Source organism: Manis pentadactyla, chromosome 17 (genome assembly GCF_030020395.1).
Source record: "Manis pentadactyla isolate mManPen7 chromosome 17, mManPen7.hap1, whole genome shotgun sequence".
Taxonomy (NCBI): domain Eukaryota; kingdom Metazoa; phylum Chordata; class Mammalia; order Pholidota; family Manidae; genus Manis; species Manis pentadactyla.
The window spans coordinates 18,134,757-18,153,354 of record NC_080035.1 but is presented as its reverse complement, the minus strand read 5'-3'; positions in this window follow the sequence as shown (position 1 = coordinate 18,153,354).

The following is an 18,598-nucleotide window of genomic DNA, read 5'->3' as shown; positions in this document are numbered from 1 at the left end:
TGAGAAAGAAGAACCCTCCTACACTGCTGGTGGGAATGTAAACTAGTTCAACCATTGTGGAAAGCAATGTGGAGGCTTCTCAAAGAACTAAAAATAGAAACCCCGTTTGACACAGTTATTCCATTCCTAGGAATTTACCCAAAGGAAGCAAGATCTCAGATTCAAAAAGACATATGTACCCCTATGTTTATCACAGCACTATTTGCAATTGCCAAGAAATGAAAGCAACCTAAGTGTCCATCAGTAGATGAATGGATAAAGAAGATGTGGTGCATATACACAATGGAATATCATTCAGCCATAAGAAGAAAACAAATCCTACCATTTACAACAACATGGATGGAGCCCAGAAGTTATTAAACTCAGTTAAATAAGCCAGGTGGAGAAGACAAGTATCAAATGATTTCACTAACCTGTTAAGTTTGAGAACAAATCAAAAACTGAAAGAACAAAACAGCAGCAGACTCACAGAACCGAAGAACGGACCAACAGTTACCAAAGGGAAAGAGACTGGGAAGTGTGGGTGGGAAGGGAGGAAAAAGGGGAAAAAGGGGTGTTACGAATAGCACACGTGATGTAGGTGGGGCGCGGGGAAGGCTTATAACACAGAGAATTCAATAGTGACTCTATAGCATTTTACTACGCTGATGGACAGTGACTCTAATGGGGTATGTGGTAGGGACTTGATAATGGGGGGAATTTAGTAACCACGATGTTGCTCATGTAATTGTATATTAATGGTACCAAAAATAAAGAAAGTGATGAGATTGAACATCCTTTTATTATTCCTAATCTTAGAGGAAAAGCTTTCAGATATTCACCATTGAGTATGATGTTAGCTGTGAATTTGTCCTTATGTGGCCTTCATTATGTTGAGTTATGTGTCCTCTTTACCCATTTTGTTGAGGATTTTTATTATGAATGGATGTGATGCTGCATTCTGTAAGTGCTTTTGCAGCAACTGTTCAGATGATCATGTGGTTTTTAATCCTTCTTTTTGTAAATATTGTGTATGATGTTGATTGATTTGTAAATATTACACCACCCTTGCATCACTGGAATGAATCACACTTGGTTGTGATGGATGACATTTCGATGTATTTTTTAACTCACCTAATATTTTATTTAGGACTTTTGCATCTATGTTTACCAGGGATACTGTTTTATAATTTTTTTTTTGTAGTGCTTTGTTTTGGTATTAGAGTGATGCTGACCCCATAAATAAAATGAGTTTGGAAGTATTCCCTCATTTCTACTTTTTGGAAAACTTCAAGGCAAATGGATATTAGCTCTTTTTAAAATGTTTGGTAAAATTCAATTGTGAAGTAATCTTGGCCTGGTATTTGTTGGGAGGTTATTTTTACCAGTTCAATTTCATTGCTGGTGATTTGTTTAAATTTTCTGTTTCTTCCTGGTCAGTCTTGGAATATTGCATTTTTTTAAGAATTTGTCCATTTTTTCTAGGTTGTCCAATTTATTAGCATATAATTTTTCATAGAATTCTCTAGTAATTCTTTGTATTTCTGTGGTATCTGTTTTGACTATTTTCTTTTAGTTTCTGATTTTGATTATTTCTGTACTCTATTTTCTTGATAAGTCTGGTTAGGGGTTTGTTTATTCTGTTTATTTTCTCAAAGAACAGTTCTTGTTTTCATTGAATTTTTTCTGTTGTTTTATGCTTCTCTATTATATTTATCTCTGCTCTGGTATTTATTATTTCACTCTTACTAACTTCTGGTTTCATTTGTTATTTTTCCATTTTCTTTGATAGTGAGTTTAGACTGTTTATTTGGAATTGTTCTTGTTTCTTGAGATAGGCCAGTATTGCTATGTACTTTCCTTTTAGAACAGCTTTTGCAGCATCTCACAAATTTTGGATTGTATTTTTGCTTTCATTTGTCTTCATTATTGCTTGATTTCTGTTTTGATTTGTTCATTGATCCTTTGGTTGATTAGAAGCATGTTCTTTAGCCTTCATGTGTTCCATGTGTCAAATAAATTTGTGTGATTTATTTCTAGTTTCATAACATTGTGATCTGTGAAATTGCTTGATATAATTTCAGTATATTTTAATTTATTGATGCCCTTTTTGTGGTCTATTATGTGATTTTTTTTCTGGAGAATTTTCCATGTATTCTTGAGAAAAATGTATATCCTACTGCTTTTGGGTAGAATGTTCTATAGATATCTGTTAAGTTCATTTGATCTAATATATTGTTCAGTAACTCTTTTTCTTTCTTTATTTTCTCTTTGGTTGATCTGTTGATGTAAGTGGTGTGTTAGAGTCTCTTAGTATGAATAGGTTGCATTCTATTTCCCTCTTTAATTCTCTTAGTATTTGTTTTACATATTTAGGTACTCCTATGTTGGGCTTATAGATATTTACACAATGGTTATATCCTCTTGTTGGACTGTTCCCTTTATGATTATGTAATGTCCTTCTTTGTCTGATGGTATTTTCTTTATTTTTAAGTTTATTTTGTCTAATATATTTACTGAAACTCCTGCTTTTTTCTCTCTATTATTTTCATGAAATACCTTTTCCATCCCTTCACTTTCAGCCTGTGTATGCCTTTAGGTATGAAATGAGTCTCTTGCAAGCAGAATATAGATGGGTCTTATTTCTTTATCCATTCTGTCACTCTGTTTCTTTTGATTGGTGCAATCAGTCCATTTACATTTCTGATATTTATTGATAGGTATGTACCTATTTGCCATTTTATTGTTTTCTGGTTGTTTTTGTAGTTCCTCTCTGTTCCTTTCTTCCTCTCTTATTCTCTTCCATTGTTATTTAATGGTGTTCTTTAGTGTTGTGTTTGGAGTTCTCTCTTAATTTTTTATGTATCTGCTATAGGCTTTATTTAGGTTTGTCGTTACCAAAATGTTCATGCATAGCTTCCTAGCTATATAGCAGTCTATATTAAGTTGAGGGTCACCCTATTTCAAACACAATCTAAAAGGACTTCTTACTTTTATTCTTCATTTTACTCCGCACTTTATGTATTAGATGTCATAGTCTGCATTTGTTGTGTATCCTTTGACTGATTTTGTGTAAAGTTGGTTTTACCATTTTTATTTTGTTTTGTTTTGACTTCATACTTGCTTGATAATTAGTTGGTCTATTACCTTTACAGTGGGTTTATTTTCACTGATGAAAACTATTTAGGTTTAAGAACATTTCCATGTATAGAAGTCCCTTTAACATAACCTGTAAGGCTAGTTTAGAGATTGTAAATTCCTTCAGCCTTCATTTATCTAGGAATTATTTAATCTCTGCTTCAAGTTTGAATGACAGTCTTTCTGGGTAGAGGATTCTTGGCTGTAGGCCCTTCATTTCAATACATTAAATATCTCATGCCTCTCCCTTCTGGCCTGTAAAATTTCTGCTGAGAAGTCTGCTGATAGCTTGGGAAGTTTCCCTTATAAGTAATCAATTTTTTCTGTCTGCTTTCAATACCTTCTCCTTCTCCTTAATCTTTGTCATTTTAATTATTATTTGTCTTGGTGTTTCTTCCTGGTGTTCCATTTGTTCCAGGCTCTCTTCTCTTCCAGACCTGAATGTCTATTTGCTTTCCCAGATTGTGGAAGTTTTCAGCTATTGTTTCTTCAAATAGTCTTTCTACTGTTTTGTCTCTCTGTTCTCCTTCTACTTACCCCTATTATGCAAATATTGTTTCATTTGGAGTTATCACCCAGCTCTCTTAGCATCTTTTCATTTCTAGAGATTCTTTATTCTTTATGTTCCTCAGCTTCATTGTTTTCCTGTTCTCTAATTCTCTTCTCATTAATCATCTCCTCTACTTGTTGCCATCTATTATCCCCTCCCTGCATTGTATATTTCATTTCAGTACCTGCATTCTTCAGCTCTGAATGGCTCTTTTTCAATTCTTCTTTCTTGTTGTTGAAGTCTTCCCTAAGATCTTCAATACATTGCTGCATATTAGTGAACATCCTTATGACTGTTACTTTGAAATCTCTATCAAGAAATTTGGTCATCTCCATTTTATTTAGCACTCTTTCTGTCATCATCCTTTAGTTTTGTTTGGAACATACCAATCTGCCTCCTCATTTTTTCAGTGTTTCTGTGTTTCTTCCTTTGTATTAGATGGATCTGCTATGTTTTCTGGTCTGAAGAGTAATGGGTTTATGATGAAGGTGTCCTGTGGTGGGTGCCCAGAAGCTCAAGACTCCTTACTTTCCAGTGCTCGGTTCTCCTTTGTGGTGAAGCCCAAGTTGCTGTTGTTGAGCTATGAGTGGGGCCACCTTTCTGTATGTCTGCTGGTAGTGTTCTATCTCTGTCCACTGAGTTGGGCAGTTAGCTTCAGCCTATTTGTGAGCTGAACAGTGGTGCTTCTGCTGGAATCATTGTGGGCAGGGCTGCCCTTGATTGCCCTGCAATGGTGGGAGTGCTGCTGGGCTAATGGGTGTGCAGAGTGGTCTTACAGATTTGAGGTAGTCACAAGGTAGAGGTGTGTGCCCATGTGCAGATGTGTGGCAGTGGTAAGGTGTGTGGGGCAGGGCATGCAGCACTGGGCAGGGTTGCCTGCAAGGAGGAAGGATCTCTCAGAGCTGGCTCCCAGATGTGTCTTCCAAGTTGGGCTGAGCTAGGAACAAGAAATATTGGAAAGTCTCCCTCTGCCTGCTAGACAACAAAGCCTGATGCTGCTGTGCTGAGCTGATAGGGCATAGGGCAGGCGGGTGCGCAGGGAAGCACATTTGGGCTGAGCCACCAGTAAGAGGGTTGGAGAATTTGGGGCACCCACAAGTGCCTGACCTGTTGGGCTGAAGGAGGGTTAGGGAAGTGGCATCTCTCTGTCTTTTCTCCTGTGGAGAGAGCTCTGTCCAACCCTCATCCTTCTAGCATTCTTCCCACTGCTGGTAAAACATTTAAACTGCTGCCTCTGTTTTGGATCTGTGGAGTGTGCCTGTCCACAAGTGGCATGAGTCTCAGGCTCCCAGAGTGCTCTGACTTTCCTTGGTTTCCAGCCCCTCTAATCACCAAAACCTGATGCACTTGTGTTCCCAGAGAATATCTCCAGGGCCATGTGTGCAGAGTCTCTGAATGCTTAATCCCCTTACCTCTCTGTTCTTCCTCCTCCTACTTGTGGGCTAGGATGGGGGAAGGTTTGGGGTCCCCATTAAGCATGGCTCTGCCACTTTACCCTTCTCTGTGTGGTTTTCTTTTCTTCACCAGGTGTAGGTGGTCTATTCTGCAGTCTTCAGGTCATTTTTCAGTGTTAGTTGTATTTGCCAAAGTTGCTTCCTTGGTGTGTATGTGGGAGGAGTTTTCTGCTCTGCCTTCCTACTCTACTATCGTTTTCCCTCCTCACTTCAATCATATTGAGTTTTAAATATGCTTTTCAAAGAGTCGGTAAATGGTATTTTTCTTTTCATTTTCCCCAGGTTAATGCTTCACTTATCTTCTTGATGTCTTATTAGATTTTTACAAAACTTTATGCACATAAATTGTTAAGACTTACGGGAGTATCTTTAACATAGCAGAAAGCAAATGTTTTATATTGACAGAAAAGGTAGAGATAGGAAAGGGCAAAGTTTACAGACTCTTTCAGCTCTATTTCTATTGCAAGAATAAAAAATTGAAGTATTATCATGATGTGGAAGAGGTTTATTTCATGTCATTTGAAGAAAAACTAATAAAAGAAGAATAAACTGTAGTTCAGAAGAAAGGTACAAAAAGAAAGGGGTTACAGGCTTTCTGAAGCACTTGAGATAAGTAGTCATTTCTTTTGATTGTTTGACATTCCTGAAGAGAATATTGTGCATACAATTTTTTGGTACTATCTGAGCATCTATTTTTATGATAAAGATGTTTTTCAAGCAATCAGAACTTTAATACATAAAAAAAGACTACTTACTGTGTTTTAATAAAAGGCATTTCCCAAGATGAAAGGAAAGTTTAACTTACCATTTATACTTATTTTAAAGCTGTCCCCAGAAGTTTAGGCATACTTTTGAGACCTAGTTAAATCTGGAGAACTAATATTGACATGGAAGTAATAACTGTCATTTGCCTTTAAATATTATTTATGTCTTTAGCATATTCCTGCCAGGATCAAATGTGCAGATGAAACTCAGACATAGAATTGACATGATAAGCTAACCACCTTGCATTTTACATGAAATTCTAATCAAACAATACTAAGATCCTAAGACTGATACATAAACCATTATGAAACAAAGCATGCTGTTGTTGGATATGGAGAAAGAGCTATTAAAGTCAGTGAACTAAGACTGGATCTGCTTAATTTTTTTATTAATGTATCATTGAAATGCACTCTTACGAAGGTTTCACAAGAAAAACAATGTGGTTATTACATTCACCCTTATTATCGAGTCCCCCCTCCATACCCCATCGCAGTCACTGTCCATCAGTGTAGTAAGATGCTACATAGTCACTAATTTGTCTTTTCTGAGCTACACTGCTATTGCCGTGACCCTACACACACCATTTGCACCAATCATGATACCCCACAATCCGCTTCTCCCTCCCTCCCCACCTGCCCTTCCCCACCCTTCCCTTTTGGTAAGCACTAGTCTCTTCTTTGAGTCTGTGAGTCTGCTGCTGTTTTGTTCCTTCAGTTTTGCTTCACTGTTATACTCCACAAATAAGTTAATCATTTGGTATTTGTCTTTCTCTGCCTGACTTATTTCACTGAGCATAATAACCTCTAGCTCCATCCACGTTGACACAAATAGTAGGATTTGTTTCTTATAGCTGAATAGTATTCCATTGTGTATATGCACCACATCTTCTTTATCCATTCGTCTATTGAAGGATACTTAGGTTGCTTCTATATCTTGGTTATTGTAAATAGTGCTACAATAAACATACAGCTGCATATGTCTTTTTGAATCTGATAATTTGTTTTGTTTGGATAAATTCCTAGGAGTGGAATTCCTGGGTCAAATGGTATTTTTATTTTTAGTATTTTGAGGAACCTCAATATTGCTTTCCACAATGGTTGAACTAGCTTACATTCCCACCAGCAGTGTAGGAGGGTTCCCCCTTTTCCACATCCTCGCCAGCATTTATTGTTCCTAGTGTTTTCTATGTTGACCATCCTAACCGGTGTAAAGTGATATCTCATTGTGGTTTTAATTTGCATTTCCCTGATAATTAGAAATGTGGAGCATCTTCTCATGTACCTGTTGGCCATCTGAATTTCTTCTTTGGAGAAGTGTCTGTTCATATCCTCCGCCCATTTTTTAATAGTGTTATTTGCTTTTCGGGTGTTGAGGCGTGTGAGTTCTTTATATATTTTGGATGTTAACCCCTTGTCAGATATGTCATTTAAAAATATATTTTTCCAACCTGTAGGATGCCTTTTTGTTCTGTTGATGGTGTCCTTTGCTGTACAGAAGCTTTTTAGCTTGATGTAGTCCCATTTGTTCATTCCTTATAAGACTGGATCTGTTTTAAAAGTTGTCTTCTCAAAGTACATTGTTTATTTGTTTTACAAGTGAGTTAGATTAAGATCAGGCTTATTTATAATACTTTGCCTTTAATTATTTTCTTTTGTAATAATAATTGTTCACATATGTGAGAAAAACAGACCTATCGAACCTTAAAATAACAAACATACTGTGAATAATGGAAATTTTTATATAATAAAAAGGTTTTTAGCATTCTTTCACTTTATCAGATTTCCTAGGGTTTGATATTTTTTTTCTTTGAGAGAGCATCTCATGTTTATTGATCAAATGGTTGTTAACAACAATAAAATTCTGTATAGTGGACTCAATGCACAATCATTAATCAACCCCAAGCCTAATTCTCAAAAGTCTCCAATCTTCTGAAGCATAACGAAATGCTTTTATTATGAACATTTACAAGCATAAAAGAAGAAACAATGGTATAATGAGCCATCATACATACATCACCTGGATTTAAGAATTCCTTGTGTTTTTGAACACTCCTTGTTTTTCTTTTCATTAAGATATCTTAAAGCAAATCCAACATATCATGACATTTTTATCTCTAAATACTTTATAATATAAAATTCTGAAATACAGGAACATTTTCCTACATAACTTCAATATCATTATCATGATGAAATAAATTTGCAATTATTCTTCTGCATCAACTAATTAGTAGATATATTAAAACTTTAATTGCCCCCCAAATCCCTTTTTATAATAACTTGTTTTGATGGTGATCTAACAAGGGCTATATATTGTAATTAGTTGTTCTGTCTCTTAAATAACGTTTCATTGTTGTTAAAGTTGCTCTTTTTTTTCAAGTTTTCGTTTGAATTCACATGATTCTTAGTTTCTTTTTTGCTTCCTTTACTCATTTCTTATATTAAAATATAATTCAGGTAGCATGTAATTGATGTTTTTAAAATATACGGTTCAGTGCTTCTTAGTATATTCACAAAGATGTGTAACCATCATCACTATCTAATTCCAAAACATTTTCATCACCTTAAAAGGGATCCCCATTTTCACTATCAGTTACTTCTCAATTCTTCTCTCCTCTCAATGCCTGCCAACCACTCAGGTACTTTATCTCTCTATATATTTGATTACTCTGGATATGTCATGTGTATGTATTCAATACATGCAATTGTCATATGTATTTAAATATTCAGTACATACAGATACTATCCTAAGTAGTCTTTTGTTCTGGTTTCTTTCACATAAAATAATGTGTGCAAAGATTACCCAAGTAGCATCATGAATCAGTACTTTTCTAGTTTTTACAACTGAATAACATTCCGTTGTATAGATATACCACACTTTTTTAAATTCATTCATCCATTGATGGAGTTTTGGGCTGTTTCTATTTTTGCTAATTATGAACAATGCTGCTACCAACAATAACATTCATGTATTTGTCTGGATATTAGTTTTCAATTTTCTTAATAATATACATAAAATTGTTAAGTCATAAAACCAAAAGCACAGACAATAAAAGTAAAAATAAACAAGTGGGACTACATCAAATGGACAAGCTTCTATACACATTGAAAATTTAGAAATATGCTTAAATTCACATATTGTGAACTTCCCAGATATCTTTCAAGTATTATTTTAAATTTTATTCAGTTGTGTATGAACATACTTTCTACATTTACAACTTTTAAATTTATTTAAATATATTGAGATTTTTTTTTACAGCTTTGTCTATGATATGGTGTCTCCTGGAGAATATTTTATCTGCACTTCAGTAGAGTGTGTATTTTTGTGATTTGGCATAGTGTTACATATATGTCCATTAGGTTTAGTTGGTTTATAGTTTTATTCAAGCCTAATAGTTCTTTCGGTCATCAATCTAGTTGTTACATCATTGTTGAAAAGTCTGGTATTGATGTCTCCAACTCATGGAACCTAGATATTGATGCTTCTTTTTTATTCTCATGCATTATAATGTACATCCACATATGAGAAAAGAAAATGTTCTGAACAGTGCCATTATAGAGCAATGGTTCTTGGATATGAGAACTACTTAGTCATAGATTGAGACATAAAGATTGAAATTGAGAGTTAGAATTTATATGCTTTGCTAGCTATTTAACATGATAATTTTATGTCTGTTGGTAATATAAAAATTTTTTTATTCTACAGGTCTTTAGTTTTGTTTTCTTTTTCTCTTATTGCCCATTACTACAGTTTTAAAGTAATGGTTTGTGATAATTTGAAAAAAAATGTTTTGTTGCACATACACATTAGGAAAAGATTTAACATTAATATTCTTACTAACAATAGTATCTCTGTAGGCCTTTATTTTAATTCTTAGAGAAGACAGCTTTTTCTTTCTGCACACCCTGCCAATCCAAGACAATATTCAGATCTCCCTGTTGCTATAATTATGTGGGTAGGTAAATAGACGGATAATAGCTAAGATAGTTTTACTCCAGAAACTTTTCATTTTGCGTGTATGTTCAGTCACACATCTCAGTTCTAACTGTCAGGAGAGATTACAATGGCCATGTAAAAAGAATATGTTCCTAGATTCTGATGGGTCAAGGATTGAATGAGAGGTAAAATGATTCAGGTAATGTCTATTGACCTTATAGGAAGTGCTGAAAGTTGCTTGATTTTGTTTGTATCTATTTTATTAGGTCAGTAGTTTTCTAAAGTTTTTGAACATGTTATAGGCTTTACAGAAGTAGTCAGTGAAGATGAAGCCATTAAATCTTGAGAGCAGAAAATGAAAAGTATTGGGACATAGTGCAAGTTAGGAATAGGTCTGTTTAGAGCAGCAGGAAGAAAAACCCAACCACTCTGAATATTGAGATGTTGCTGGGTATACATATGTGTATGCGTGCTTCCTCTTATTCTTTGATCATGTTATATGAGACTTATTGCTGTTGACTACATTAGTCTAATATTGGTGAGATCTGAGGGATACAGTGTGTTCAATGGCATTATCTTTCAAACCCCATAAGTTGAATTCAGATAGCACAGAAAATACTCATTAGATGGCTGAAATGTTTATTCATGTGAAACCAACCATTTACTTCCGGGCATTCATACTTTATTTGTGTAAGTTATCATTCACAAAATGCTGCTTTTGTTTATGCAAATAATACGTGTGCAAGATTGAACATTTTAATTTAATAATTGCTTAATGTTCAGAGCATTTATTCCTAAGATGTCATCTGAATCTTTAAACACTCTGACATTTAAGGAGAAAAATGAAACTTAATTTCCCATTTCTACTTAAATGTGTGAAGTGTGGTTACACTTTATGTTTTTAATGTTCCCCTTTTTTGGGATAAGTTATAATCTATGTTTCAATGTTCATTATAATTCCCTAAGTCATTTATTAATAAAATGCATTATTAAAATAGTTCTCATAAATATTCAAGGAGTATATTGTATAATTTGCAAAATTCTCTCATAAGTAAAAAACAATTATACTTTTTCAATACAATTCATAGATTTATACAGAATCAAAATATCCCCTCAATTATTTTATTTAGTTCATCTACATTATACATTATTATTATTTATCACCTTACACATTCCTCAGAATAAAGTTTGGAGAAAGAGTTTCTATGGTATTAACTGGGATGCTAATCTCCAATGTGGCCTCACAGAAAACATAGAGAAGGTAATGATTTGTTTTTACAGTGTAAAACATTGGGATGTGTTTTCTGTGAGCTGAGATAAATTACAGAAAATAAAAAATGTTATATCTGTTTTGAACATCTGAATGGTCACCTTCATATATACAACATGTCTAAAACTATTAAATCTAATTTACTGGAATTTAACAGAATATAATGAAATTATCATGATAATTTAAGAAATAAAAGGACATTTCACTTAACACATCATACTGTATCCAACCTTGATTCTTTCTAGTGTATTTTACTCTTGACTTCTCTTCATCTAACCAATTGCCCCTCATTTTAAAAACTCAAATAAAGAAAAAAATTTTTTTCTTAGAAGCCTTTTAGAACCTTTATCCCCTTATATAGAAATGTTGGGGGTGGGACTTGAGTTTGTTGCCCTCGGCTCTTGTCCCCACCACAACCAAGAATTGGAGGGCAGAGATGCAGTAGTGAAACAGAATGGAAGTTTTATTTGTATACACTCCAAGAGAGGAGGGGGCTAGGATCTAGACAGACAAAGGAAGGTTTACTTGAATAAAGCAGAGAGGAAGGATAAATAGGGGGAAGAAAGGGAAGCTCACTTAACTGCTGCTTGGCATAGGGTAAAATTCCTTGCCAACTCCTAAAGCCAGGGTCACCTGGCATCCAGTGTCTGCTTGGATCTTCACTGTGTGGAAACCTACCACCCCAGGATTTGGGGGAGCTGCAGAGCGCTGGATGGAGTGAAATTATGTTCTGAGAACTTCCCAAAGGCAAAGAAAAGAGATTTTTCAGACAGGCTACTAACGAGCATGATCATATAGCTGCAGTCTTGTCCAGGTCGACCAGGCGGCAGGAACTTGCAAGCCCCATATCAGAGCTCTCAGCAGCCCCTCCTTACTTATCCAAAGTAGGACAGAGAGAGTGACACACTCAAAGAAAAGCGAGTGTGGGCAACCTCACAGAGGAGGCACATTTCAGGGTGCAGTGTCTGAGGTTTCATAGGGCCTTTTGGGTAAGGGTCAGCATAAGGCATGATGTACACAGGTGATGTATAGGTGACTATGTTGGTTTGGGACTTCAGCTTTCTTTGTCCACATAGGTTTATTTACACTTCTGAGGTCTGTCTCCTGCCCTTTTTATGAAGTTATTTGTTTAGGGGCCTATTCTCCATCCACCTGCTCATATCTACTTTTCTGCCTAAAAGAAGCTTCTCTACTTTGCTGTTTACCATAAGGACCCTTGCATCATTGTTAGTGTGATTTTAGGTTGTCTTCTTAAATGAACTACAAGGAAAAGGTCTATATTATACTTGACAATAGTCCATAAAGCTAATGTAGGAGATCAATAAATTTGTTTGAATGATTGAATGCAAGTATTGAAATATGCCTTAGCATTTATTTTGCTTCTAGCAGGAATGGTTATCTTGTTATTAAGTAGTTTATGTACAATAATATTCAAAAGGCCTAATTTCACCCATTTATATTTATAATTTTTCTATGGTGTTTTAATATGTTTTATAATTCTTCACCATAGGAACAGTGTTGTACACTGCTTGATATCAAGTATTATGTTCTATGACAGTAGGAATCAGTTTAAAAATTTTCCTAAGGCCAGAGTTGGTTTCAAAATCATTCTAATCATGGGGCCAGGTGGTTTGCAAAAGCAGGAGAGGCTGATGATAATATTAAGCCCAAAGGGCTTAAAACATAATGGGAAGCAAGATTATGCATAGACCATATGAAAACAGAATGATCAATGAGTTTGGATTTGTATAGCTCTCCATTCTCGGTCAGGGAGTTCCTGGTGCAGGGACACTCCAACATCAACAGGGAATAAATTCAGAAAACTTAATTGAAGGTATTAGAAATCAGCTCTATGTTTAGGTTTAAACTGGAATCCACTTGTGTACTTTCTTTTCAATTGCATTGCAGTGAAACACCACCACCTTACATTAATTTTCAACTTGCTAAACACTTTGGCATTCATTAAGTTTGTTATCTTTTTGGCATCCCTGTGAACTAGATAGTATAATTTTTGCTAAGTTTATGGAGCAAAAGACTAATCCTATGGTGTAGTATGTGTAATGTGTATGAACACACTCATACTTCATAGAAAGTCAAATCTAATTCCTGCTGCTTTTCACTTTACTGACAGAATTTGTCAGTCTATTAAAGTAAGATTGTACCCAAAACTTTTCATTACATAATGTGAGAGAAAACAAGTTAAGTATATCATATTTATTTGTTGCATTGATTCCATTTTTAATCAGATGCTTTCACGTTTAAAGATATTTAAACAACATATTAATGTTTGATAGCATTCAGTCATCTACATATGAACATTAAAATAAGTCAGTCATTTATATAGTATTTCTGAAACTTTCTTTCCTTCAGAAACAATTTTAAAGAAAGCATTTTGACAAAAATGATCTTCATTTTTCTCAAAGAACATAAGAAATTGAATTTGATAGCAAACATCGATACATTTTAAGAAAGCTATCATCTGCATTTTTTAAAAAGTTTAATGAAAATGACAACTTGAATAAGAAAATCTCCTCTCTATGATTTTCAAAAGTAAAACTGCAATTAAATTTTGGTGTATTTTAGATGATGAATCAATTTGGAATTACTTCTCTGTGTATTCAAAATGCTTTTCTTCAAGATATTTTAATAGGAGAAAGGGATTAGTTGAGACTACTTTTCTGGATGGAAGAAATATCAGTGGAAATGTGAAGTATCATTTTTACATTTGAGAATTTGCCATGGAATTTTTTTATTATACTTAAAATTATATTCATTGGCTAGCTCAGGAAGTCTCAGTTACAAATTAAAATGAAAGTAGTGTGAAAGGATATCTCTATATTCAGCTCTTTAATCAACTGAAGGAAGTGTCCATTTTATATAAATGCACCTTATTGAACCAGTTCTCCACATAAGTGAATCTGTGGAAAATGTTAGTTTCAAATCATTATATAGTGTAATATCAAAAGTAAAACGGTAAACATAGTTTACTGTAAACATAAATCAGAAGTGAATCTCAAGGAAATGTAAAACTCCTGAAATAAATTACCAGAGGTCTTGAAATAATACAAAATCCTGATATCATTTGGCAATATTTTTAGTATTAGATATTATTATTTTTGTCTATGAATCAAACAATTTTAGCTTTACTGTGCCACTTTTTAAATGTAAATATTGATATTAAATGTCATGACTTTATCTTATTTTTAATTTTTTCTGATGAAGGAGCTCACAAAATTATATGAAGAAATACAATTCCAATATTCAAATACTCATAAATATCTCTTATGTTGACCAGATTGTAGAATGCTTTATATGTTATTTATAATATGTTTTTGTGTTAATATAACACATTTAACTTAAACAGAAATACAGTATTGAAGAAAATTATTTTTAAGTATTCACAATATTCAAAATTTGTATAATAAATGTTTTTAAAGATTCTTACATATTCTCAAAAAAATAGTAAGGAAAAAGGAAATTAACATTTATTAATCTACCACTATTAGCCAGTCACTTGCCTAAAACTTTATATATTTTCATTTGATTTTTTTGATCAACCACATGGAATAAATATTGGTATTTCCATTTTATGTAATTGAAAGCACAGTTTCTGAGATAAGAAATAACTTGCCTAAAGATAAAAGTAAGTAAAGAGTAGAAGCATATCTGATTAATTTCACAGTAGTTCCCCAACTACTCCACAAAGTGCAACCTTTGCGTACATTTAAAACATCTATTTACTTGGTTCTCTGAGAAGTTAAGCAATTAATCATTTATTGATAAAAGGAGAATATATTTGAAAATAATCTTTTTATTTTTTATAAATGTCATGTATTTTATAACTTAAATTGTCCACTAATTTTAATTGACCTTCCCACAAATATGACCAAATTAGCAAATTTTTACTTATTTGTATTTCCTTAATTGAAATACACCCTAGAATAATTTTGTTTATTTGAATTCTGGAAAGTAAAATACTTTGGTTTAACCAGGCAGCTTGCCTCCTTTTTCATTATAATATTATTTTCTATATTAGAATCTTTGAAGTTCTTGCCATGTCAAATATGATATGCCATCTATCAGCACGATATGTGAAATTATAGAGATGACATTAAAGTTGTACTATGTTGACAGTTTTTGCTGTTTAAATGTGCAGCATTTTATTTTCTGAAAGAATTTATTTTCTATTACTTTCAGTATTCTCTTTTGGAAGGCAGTTTATCATATTTGATCTACATTGTTCATTATTTAAGATTTTTGCCTGTATTGTTTTGACACCTAATGCAAGAATCTTACAAACTGAAAACATTTCACCCTATATCATATTCTGATTTAATCTCATGTTGTCATATTTCATTTTGTATGGAGTTTTCACTAGTGGCTTAAATATAGAGTTGAAAATGAAAACATTTTAAAATTGGTTTATCTTTTATTATTACACAATCTAATCTTTTTGAGTGGTGAAATCATATACATCCAGACTCTAATTAAATGTGTTTCTAGTACATCATATCCAAGGTGTGCATTTTAATGTACAAAGCAAAAGTTTTGTTGTTAGTAATGAAAAACGTTTGGTTTTATGGAAAATGCATTTTCATCATCAGGGACCTAATTATCTATTTATGTATAATGAGAAAGTTACAGAATCAATAAAGGTACACTGTTGCCAATAAAGCCTTCATTTTTAAAATCTGGTGCAAAGTAGGATGGGATTTACTCTAAAAAAGAAATCTATCACCTCTGCCTTCATAATTTAGATTTCTGAGACTTCTCAGCAGTGAGTTTAATATATGCTCTATTGAGGCAAGAAGTAGCAAATTCCTAACATATCATTTGTGTTATTTTTTGGCTGTTAAAAATTAAGATATAAGTTGCATCAACGAAAGGCAGATGCTAAGTATTGTATTTTGATAGCTTTGGCAAATATATATACCCTTATAGCCCAAAACGCTATAAAAACAGAGTATTTGTCACAATAGGGTCAATTCTCTCCTAACCCTCAATTAGCCATTACAATATAGTCTCAATTAGACCTTCAAATAGCGAAGATACAATTAGAAACATTGTTAGAAGATACAATTAACACAAGTATGTAACATTAACTTTGTAAAACATTCTTCTTCTTCTGTGAATTGTCAATGGCTTAAGGAACAATGTAACACCCAGAAACACAAATAACACTTTGTAAAATTTGTTTTAATTTAAATATATCCTGAATAATGGAAAGTAGAGATCCATATTTTTTCCTTGAGTATGTTTTTGAATGTTTGTGCACATGTTGAAGAATATTGTTGATTATTCATATTATTTATCTTAAAATTGACCATCTTACTGCGTATCCCAATAGATCTGATAAGTGAAATTTTTTCTTGCTTCTCTTGTTTTTCTTGCTTGAAGATGCTGTTTTAAGCAAATATAATCAAAACATATATGAAACAATAAATTCGATGTTTAAAAACACTAATGGAACAATTGGCCAATCACGCAAATAAAAAATCAGTTTTGTTTCCAATTACAGTTACTGACTTGCCTTCCTCCCTCTCTGAAAAAACATTTATTTTTCATGAATTTGGATAGGTTTCTTGAGATCTAAAATGGTGAGGCTTTTGATTCAGTATGTCTTAGAAATATGTCTGTAGTATATCAGAAATAGTAGCGTGTATGACCATTCGACCTTTAAAATTTGTATTACATATTGATGTGCAGCACACTTGTATCCTAAAGATTCTCCCTAGATCTAAGATTGTACCTGTCTTTAATATGAAATACAAATAGTTATAAATAAAACATCCTACAAATAGAACTATAGCTATAGTTCTAAAACTTCTATAGTTATAGAACTAAAACTTTTTGTATAGTAAGGCCACCTTATCAAGTAAAAATATAATACCCAGAGTAATACTGCATCTCTTGATCCTTAGAAAATATGGAGTCAGTGATTTTTAAGTAGATGCAAAGTAATAATAAAAACGCTACAATGAGCTGCTTGTAGTATAAACAAGCTTTGATTGTGTGTTTAACTAATAATGGTTTATTCTAAAACTTAATGGCTAAATTTATTATTAATACATCATTTTTTCATCTTGCAAATAAATATTTATTAAATTTTTCTTTCATTTCTTTCTAGAAAATTGCATTTCTTCTTTGGCACATATAAACATACATATCCTAATTTTCATGACTCCTTACTTTCCATACTCTGTTAGACCTTAAATGTCAGTCTTTGAGCAATAGAGTGCAAGAGACAAAACCACAAATCAAGCTAAGAAAGAGTGGTGCAGTATTTTCCTGCAAAGGTCAGACTATCGTGTATGCTCTCATTCACAGAATGGAAGAGCCATTTGGTGTGAAGAGCAGAGAATTGCTAGCAGTGTGTCCTCTCTTTAAGACATTACCTAATGATATTTCAATCTAGTATCAGTCAAACTTTTTTACTGATTTACAGACTAGGAATGGAGCATTGTGCTGAATTTATTTAATTTTCTTCATTTCCAACATCCCTCAAACTTTCAGTATCTACTATGCACTAGTCATATTCTAATTCTAATTTTGAGCTTATCTCTGTTATCTGTCTTTGAGAAACTTGCAATGCAGAAATGTGGTGATATTGTCAGCACAATGCAGTATGTGCTACATTCCAGATATAGACAGAGATAGATGTTCTTCAGCAAGGCAGCACATGGTGAGCTCAGTCAGACTGTGCCAGGCAATCCTTTGGAAGAGAAATACAAATTAAATATTAAAGGACTAAATGTTCATCAGGGAAGAAAAGGAAGGACAATATCTCTGCTTCAGTGCTTTTTAAAGATATGAGAGAACTCCAATTTCTTACATCTCTTAACTCAGAAAACTAATCTAATTAAATAAATGACATGGCAAAAAGAGATAAATCATCTTTCTTAACCAAGTTTCTCTGAATATCCATATCATATTCTCTTTGGAATAAAAGATATCACATGATACCTGGTTCTTATGAAGTCCTGTCAGATAAATCCCTGTTCTGCTGAAGTATTAGAGAATTTCCTTTCATTTTTTTTCTTTCCCTAGATCCTTGAGTGTAAAGCACATTAAGGGCTCAATTGATAAAACAGAAATACAAAGGAACATTATCAAGTTATCACCTGTGAATGTTTTCTTTGAAGTATGTGTGGAATCTGGCAATTTTGATTATGCTCATATACTAGAAAAGTCTCTTAAAACTTCATTGCATTTGGCTATTTTGATTACATGCAAGTACTGGAAAAATCTTTTACAGTCTCTTGTTTTGATAAATATTCTTATTTTTGTAATTAATTTTTTCCTTCTCCTGTTTTCCAACTTTTTTCATCAACATGGACATTTCAAATATTCAGTTGTCTATTTGCATTTCCATATCTATGCTCCATATCTATTGCATTTCCATATCTAAAAAAAAAGCATGTTTTTTAATTTTTTAATTCATGGAGTTAATCATCTTATTTACCTTCTACTATTTTTTTCTAATTCTTAGATAGTTTCGAACTATAGAAC